This window comes from Protopterus annectens, chromosome 5.part0, assembly GCF_019279795.1.
Source record: "Protopterus annectens isolate FY-2018-M chromosome 5.part0, PAN1.0, whole genome shotgun sequence".
NCBI lineage: Eukaryota > Metazoa > Chordata > Ceratodontiformes > Protopteridae > Protopterus > Protopterus annectens.
The window spans coordinates 1,908,284,474-1,908,293,612 of NC_056735.1; positions in this window are offsets into that span (position 1 = coordinate 1,908,284,474).

A 9,139-nucleotide genomic window follows, 5' to 3' on the forward strand; every position below is an offset into this window, starting at 1 on the left:
TTTTTTATTTTCTTTTTTTTTTCATGAAAACAGCATCTCATAACGGGTTTTCTATTGTCAAATGCAAAAGACAAGAACAACTGGAATCCAAAAACGTACCACGGAGCCCTTGTACCAGCAACAACAAGTAGGTAGTCTTAACGAATTTATTTATCACAAACGTTTTCGCCGCACAAAGGTGCAGCTTCCTCAGAGAAAACAAATTAACAATGAGGTAAAAGTGCACGCCCCTTTTATACAAAGCAAAAGGGAAATGACAACATGATAAGGTGAAACTCATTGTAGTAATTGGTAAACAAGTAGAAGCCTTCACAAGAACAACTTGTTCCTCAAAGAGAAAATGCAAACATTAATTCATGTTAATAATAAGCATTTCAAAGTGTGGAATGTTACCAAAGAAATAAACATAAAATTTAAAATGACATATTTAAAATTCTTAAAATATGTGGAAGAAATCATAACATTAAAGTAAAAATTCAACATAAAAAATCATTCAAATAGCAACTCATAAAAAAGTAAGTATAATATGCAGTAATGGATTAAATCTTAGTAAAAAAGTAATGGTAATCCATTATAAGTATGAACCATAATGAGCAACTGTGTACCTTAAAGATATTATTGTATAAACAACAATAATAACTAAAATCTAGGCAATATTTAACATGAGAGGTGCTACAACAAAGGCACGTCACATGAAGTCAGAAACAAAAAAAATTTTGTATGTTTTAAAAAAAGTCTTTATGTATGCATAAGAAAGTAAGGAATATCTACAAAGGGGGGTACTACCTTAAATAGCTCCTCAATTTGAGTACTGCTGAGATGTTACAGTTTTTTTAAAACATACAAAAATTTTTTTGTTTCTGACTTCATGTGACGTGCCTTTGTTGTAGCACCTCTCATGTCAAATATTGCCTAGATTTTAGTTATTATTGTTGTTTATACAATAATATCTTTAAGGTACACAGTTGCTCATTATGGTTCATACTTATAATGGATTACCATTACTTTTTTACTAAGATTTAATCCATTACTGCATATTATACTTACTTTTTTATGAGTTGCTATTTGAATGATTTTTTATGTTGAATTTTTACTTTAATGTTATGATTTCTTCCACATATTTTAAGAATTTTAAATATGTCATTTTAAATTTTATGTTTATTTCTTTGGTAACATTCCACACTTTGAAATGCTTATTATTAACATGAATTAATGTTTGCATTTTCTCTTTGAGGAACAAGTTGTTCTTGTGAAGGCTTCTACTTGTTTACCAATTACTACAATGAGTTTCACCTTATCATGTTGTCATTTCCCTTTTGCTTTGTATAAAAGCGCATTTTACCTCATTGTTAATTTGTTTTCTCTGAGGAAGCTGCACCTTTGTGCTTAAAACGTTTGTGATAAATAAATTCGTTAAGACTACCTACTTGTTGTTGCTGGTACAAGGGCTCCGTGGTACGTTTTTGGATTCCAGGGTTTTCTATTGTATCTTATGCTGTAAAATGTAATGTATTTTAGTAGTGCTGGATTATTTTGCATGCATATGGCAGTGTATTGAGGGTTATACTAGGATTTGTTAGTTTTGTATTCATTTATATTTTAGTTCTTTTATTTTAATTAGTTTTAGATAAGATAGAATCAGGTCTATTTTGTGGTTAATGGCTTCAGAATGGCTAGTTGCACTTAGGATTTAATTTATTTTTGTTCTTTTATTTTCACTTTGTTTTTTAATTAGAACAGCCTTCATTTTTATGAATTTGTTTAAGAATACATTGGTACATATAAATTTTATGTGTACAGCATGCTAATTTAAATGTTTCTATTGTACTTGAAAGGGAAATGCAATAACTTTTAATGTATTATTCTTACCTTTTATCTTGCTTTTTTTTCCTTTTTTTAATTAAGTGTAAATTTTTATTTAGCAGAGCTGCTTAAAATCTGATAGATATATATATATAGGTTTGGTTACAATAGTCAAACATTCCTACTGTTGACCTCTGTTTTGTTGACGTTTTGGTTGACAATACAGATGGTCAACAGGTGTGCAAGATTGACATTCACCTGGGTTGGGAAACATACCCTTTCTGCAGGAATTAAGCAATCTCAGAATTGGAATAAATAATTAGCAGTATGTGTAGGATCACAGGAAGGCTTGCTCCCCTGCAAAAACAATATTTTTAAAGTTTGTGTGCTCTAAGGAATAACCTCACATAATTTGCATAAGCCTGTCAACATTGGTTTTATTGACACTAACATGTTCACATTAGCACTGTTGATGTTCATAGGCTCATAGAAGATTACTAGGCTAACAACTTAAGGGCCTTACAAGCCTAGCCAATATAACCTGATTTTACCCAATATATGGCCCCTAGGGGCAAGAGGATGGCATGAATTTGTGCCTGTGCATTGAGTATCTTACAGATTGCCCCTGTCAATAAGGGACATAGGCACTACCTCAGGTATGAATTTGTAATTTTCCATCCATTGATCCAAACTGCATTTGAAAAAGGCAAGGGAAGAACTTTGCTGAACGTGAATAGGAAGCCTGTTCCAAATAAGGGCAATCTTGAGCAACATTTGAGGATGCTCCAGCTGCTGTAAGTGCCTAGTCAAGTACATGCCAAATGGCACACTGTACTCAATTATTGGTCTAATGTGGGCTGAGTACAGTGGGACTATAATTTCCTTGGATATGGATGCCATACATTTATTTCTAAGTTGTGACACATGAAAGGATTTCCTCACCACTTTGGACACATGGTGGTCAAAGTTAAGGCTACTGTCTGTCTGTGTATCTAGATCTCTAAAGTCTGAGTGCAATCTAAGGGGAGTGCTATTGATGGTGTAATTTTCAGGTGTATTTGACTTCCCAAATGGTATGACAGTGTGTTTTTTTGCAATCTGCTTTAGGCCATGGTTCTGGCATCAATCATTTGTCTGATCTAAACCCTCCTGATGGATATCTACATCACTGAGGTATTCAGTGATTGCCTCCAGCATGATGTCATTCACAAACTTTATCATCCAGAGGCCTTCCACATTTGACTTGACTTCAGAGAACTATATTCCAAACAGGAGTGGTCTCAGTACTGAGCCATGTAGCACAACAGTAGTAACTGGCCTATTGCTGGACATGGGATTTACCCATTTTAACCATGTGTGCCTTGTCTATGACCACGTGTCCTGTCCATGACATTTAAATGAGTCCGCTATTTTAATTATAAATTTTAACTATATTCATACATAAACATAAATATAATATATGCAAACACATACACACACACACACACACACACACATATATATATATATATATATATATATATATATGTGTATATATATAGAGGAACACTTTATAATTTTGAAATACTGAAATGTCAATTTTCAGTATCTTGAGACTATAAAGCCGAATGTTTAAAATAGTGAAAGTTCATAATCGCAAATTTGAATATCTCGAATTTGCGGTTATGGACTTATGCTACGTTGTTTCTGGGTTTGTGTGTTGATGGTGCACGGTGTCGTGTGTGGATCTAGGTGTTATGTCAAGTAACTGAGTGTTTTGTAAGGGTTTTGAGAGAGAGGTAGAGTGTATGTGAGTGTGCTGATATGTCTGATGTGTGTGTGAGGGACTGGAGAAAGTGCGCGTGTGAGTTTTCTTTTGTCTCTTGTATGTGAGATCTCTGAGTTAGTATATATAAGTAGGGGGGTGGAGGGGGGCTTGCCCCCTTGCTTATGTGTGTATAAGTTGTGTATGTGCGTAGTTTTGTGTTTTAAACTGTGATGTGGGTGTTTTGGTGTATGTGTGGTGTGGTGTGTGCAGTTTGTTTGGGTTTTAGAATTTCATGGTTTTGGGCTCAGGGATTTGTAGTTTTGGTGTTTTGTGGATTCGGTTTAATGGTCTCGAGATACTGAAATTAAATGTTTCAGTATTTTGAGATTATGAAGTGAATCTAGATATATATATGTATATATATATATATATATATATATATATATATATATATATATATATATATATATATATATATATATATATATATATATATATATATATATATATATATATATATATATATATATATATATATATATATATATATATATATATATACATATATATATATATATATATATATATATATATATATATATATATATATATATATATATATATATATATATATATATATATATATGTATATATATATATATATATATATATATATATATATATATATATATATATGTGTGTGTATGTATGTATGACATCCATTTGACTGACTCCCAACTGACCTAAATTTTATTTGACCTAAAACTCATTTGAGTGACTCCCATTTCACTGACAGCTTATAATGCTGAATTTCAACATACTAAATCTTAAACCGTAGACAAGCACACTTAGAACACCAATAATTACCCTTTTCCAGAACTTAAAAACTACTTACTAACCCTCTTAACCGAAACGGGACAATGTACAACCAAACTAGTTTGTGTCCCCCCGCACACCCTCCATGTGGGGGGGGCTTTGCCCCCCCCCCCCAATTATATATACTAACTCCAGGATTGCACTACAGTGGGGAAAAGGGCATATACCTTTTACTTGCCTTACAGTACTCTACATGCTGCCACTACTGCTGGGAATGCACAAAACATTCGCCAAGTTATTTTAGATACTTCCCACATAAATATAAATAGAAAAACCAACATTTAGAAAAACTACAACACTACTTTCTACATGACTATCAGAATTTGAACAGTGACCACTACAAGTTACAGCAATTCATTTTATCACAAACAAGTCACAGATGAAGGAAAACCCACAACAAGTCTACCCCCTGGATTCAGCAAGCAGTCATGCAGGAATAAGTTATTCCTGCATGGCAGGGACCGTTCCTGCTCAGCACGGCAGTGCGCCATGCATATGTACGAAGGTCCACTGCTGGGCTGTAAAATGGACATGATTCCTTGAATGAGCACAGGGGGTGTGTCTGAGAGCAGAGCTCTCACAATACACATGCCCCCTGCACTCCAGAATTGCCTTTCAGCAATATAAAATGAACGAGAATGCTCATAAAACCCCCAACCTGTCAGGATACGAAATCTGGTCAATGCCGTAAGGGACAATTGTTCCTACCAAGGCAAAAGTTGATAGAATAACACACTTAGCATAAGCACATAGCGCACACCTTCCAACCCATCAGAGAAGGGAATGTGGACAAAGCCAAAAGGGACAATCGTCTCACAAAGCAGAAAGTTGAGAGAATAACAGGTTCAGCATTAGGAGGGATATTCTGAAGGTTACACATAAAAAAACACAACAAATAATTTTTTTTGGAAATGCGAATAAGTTTAAGCATAGCTCCACAGGTGTGCCTGTTCCTTAGCTACACTTAGTTCAGCTTAAACAGCACAAGAAGTTAAATAGCAAGAGACATCCAACTTATGCAGTACTGCAATAGTATAGTGGTTAGAGGATATGCTTTGTAAATAGTCATTCCCGGTTCGCTCCCCACTGTTACCAATTTGTATTTTACATGTGAAAGTAGTACATGACTATTTTTTTATAGTTAACTACTGAAAAACATATATTTGTTAACCACAGTACTTAAGTAGTTCCAGATGTGAGGTGTCAATTTAATAATGTTTTGAAGCCCCCATATAAATACAAGTGCCCCATACAGTATAGTCACATATGAATAAATGTAATGAAAGCACATTGGGGGATGTCAGAGACAGTCAACAAATTTATAATATGTAATGAATGATGAATCAATCCCATACAGCAGATAATCTATAAAGTAAAAAATAAGCAATACTAAGCATTGCACAGCTCTGCTTACCAGGTGTAAGCATTGTGCAAATATTACTGCTAAGCAATGAGTAGCTCAGTTAAGTGGATTTGCCAGATGGCAAGCAGTGCTGAACCTGTCCATTTAAGCACTGCCAACCTTAGCTAAGCAGGTTTACCCATAGCTTAGCTCAGCATATGTAAAACTGTCCAATCATGGCAAAGGGCAGGAAATTGGCTGTATTTAAACCCTGCAGGTGGGAATACAGCTTCCCTCTGTAGGCAGTATGGCAGGTGTTGGCAAAGGCATGCACTTCCGGGCACAGTGCTCGGGCATACAGGAGTCCAAGGTCATGGTAGGACTCTTGGCAAATAACCATGATGAGAGACTGCTGCAGGGCCAGTACCAGGGCTCCCAATATAAAGTAGAAGCCTGGGACTGTCTCACCTGTGATCTCACCAGTGCCACTGGTATCCTTTGGACTGGTGAGCAGGTCTGGCACCATTATGCTGACTTGAAAGAGGGAGCTCTTGGATGAGTGAGTCCAAGAAGCAAGGCAGTGGGGTGTGTCCCAGCAATTTGTAAGTATTCATATCAATAACTATTTACCAAGTCCAGCCTTTGTATGTGATGGATAGGTATGGCTAAATATTTCTCTATTCCCTTTACAGCTTCAGCTGAGTGGGCTGTGAATCAGGAAGCCCATGCCAGTAGGCTGCAAAGGCTATGTTGCGTGGCTGATGAGTAACAATCCTGCTTGTAGTAGTCATACCAAATAAATATAAAGCAGTAGAAAGTCACCTGGCAGTATAAAAACTGTGTATGGGTTGTACTGAATAAACCAGACAATATGACAGTAATAGTCCCATATAGGTGATATTTCAATAAAACTATAACTGCCTGGCAATAAAGTTCTAAATCCTGGACTGGATGTGTTTAATCTGGTATTGTATGGCATTTAGTGTTGCAGTCTCTGAATAGTGATGTGTTAACCACTGTTACCCACACTGTGCTACATAAAATATATGTCTAGGAATCTATGTATAAGACTGTTGTCAAAGTCTGATTGTACAACCAAGAGAGACTTGGACTAAAAACACTGAAGGAACAGACAGCAGTTTTGAAATAATTCCCTCTGATGAAACTCAAATTGTTGCATTTTTAGCACACGCAGCCATGGTTTGAATCCTGGGAGTGGTAGTAAGCTGTATGCATAACCAAACCCAGAAGCAAATGTTGGTAAAAACAAGACAAGAAAACCAAACCAACACCGGGTGGAGAAAAATGCCAATGAATATCCAAAAAAGGTACAAAAGTACAATTAAAAAACTCAGGTTTATTATATCCAGCTGTATGCATAATCATACCTCTCAACTGTACAGATTTTCACAGAATGTCCAGATAATTGGCTCATATTTTTGGCCTGTTCCTCTGTCTCCCTGACAAATCACTGGGATGATCTCAGAATCGTAATTACTAAATAATGACATACATTTGATTTTCAGACCTGAAATCCTTCCGAAAATATATATTAAAACAAGTCATGTTACTCTAGCAACTCTCCAAGTTTATAAGAACAATATTCAAAGTATGTTCCTATTTGTACCCTCATGTTGTCAAGTTTTGTCCAGAGTGTGTGCATTAAGAGACTGAGAGGTATGTGCATAATATTAACTAGAAATCTGGGAATATGTGTAGAAACAGTCAGGTAGTGTTAACAAACATTCCCACTACAGGTCTGTCAGATGAGAAAACTGTAACTGCCTGGTAAAAAAAGTTTTAAATCATGGACTGGTAGTGTTTACTCTGGTATTGTATGGCCTGACATATAGCATTTACCAACATCTGATATCAGAATAGTACTGTTGTGGCAACCACTTTTTCTCACACTGTGCTACATAAAATATGTCTAGGAATGTCTGTATAAGACTGTAATTACAAGCTCACATTGTACAACCAAGAGAGACTTAGAAAACACGGAAGACACAAACACTGGTGTCTAAATAGATCACTCTGATGAAACAGAAGTTGTTGTCTTTTTAGCAGACACAGATGTGGTTCGAATTCTGGCAGTGCTAGTTAGCTGTATGCATAATCATACCTCTCAGCTGTACAGATTTTCCCAGAATGTGCAGATATTTGGCTCATATTTTTGGCCTGTTCCTCTCTTTTCCTGGCAAATCAGTGGGATGATCTCAGGAATGTAGTCACCAAATAATGACATACATTTGAGTGTCAGACTTCAAATCCTTCAGAAAATTTATATTAAAACAAATCCTGTTACTCTAGAAACTGTCTAAAAGTTCATAAGAGCAATATTCAAAATATGTCCCCAGTTGTACCCCCATGTTGTCAAGCTTTGTCTAGATGTTGTGCATTGTGAGATTGAGAGGTATGTGCATAATTACAACTAGGAATCTAGGAATATGTGTAGAAACAGTCAGGTAGTGTTAACAAACATTCCCTTCACAGGCCTACCAGGTAAGAGAAGTAAAATTAGCTATAAGACAGTTGAAGTATACACAGTGTATAAACATACCACTGCCCAAGCCAAGGCCATAGGGTATTATAATAATAGCTATAGAGTAATGATTAGAGCAATGATCATTAAAGTTCTGAGTACTGCAAGGATATATAAGTTGTTAATTGACATCCCCCCCACCATATCTGCAACAATAATCTAAACACGCAAATCAATGGGTATGTTTACACCAAACCTACTGTTGGGACATATGTCCTACTGTACAACAAATAATGAAATGTGCATCTATTAATGTTCAATATTTATATACTATCATTGGTGGCCTGTTGCTATCAATATAACCTGCATGCTGATGTAATGGTCGCTGTGGTTCCATATATGATTGTGTTCTGTTTGCTATGCAACTGTTCCATATCTGGTGTTTTGGGTTAATGGGAATATTTATGCATGGTGTTATAACTAATTCATGATTGTGTTGACTATTACTAACCCACATATGTTCTAAAACTGCAACACCATAGCACGTTTGGGAAGGCCGGTCCCAGCGGACCCACCTCATCTGGCCGTGGCACCATCCCCAGCACTTCTGGGATCAACCACGGGAACTCCTTGTCTGCTGGTCCTGCACCACCTTCGGGTGGAACCGCCTCATTAGGTGGGGAAAGTCCCCACCCTGGGAGCGGGTGCAGACAGGATTCTGTTACCCGAAGTTAGGTCTGGGAGATTGGTGCATAGCGAGCTTTGAAGGGAGTTTGGGGACCTGCTACGCCAGCTTGAGGGTCGCGTGGTACAATTAGAGGATCAGCCCACCCCTCCTACTCAGCCCCTAGCACAGCCACCTTTAGGGCCATGAAGGTGCAGTGGTGAC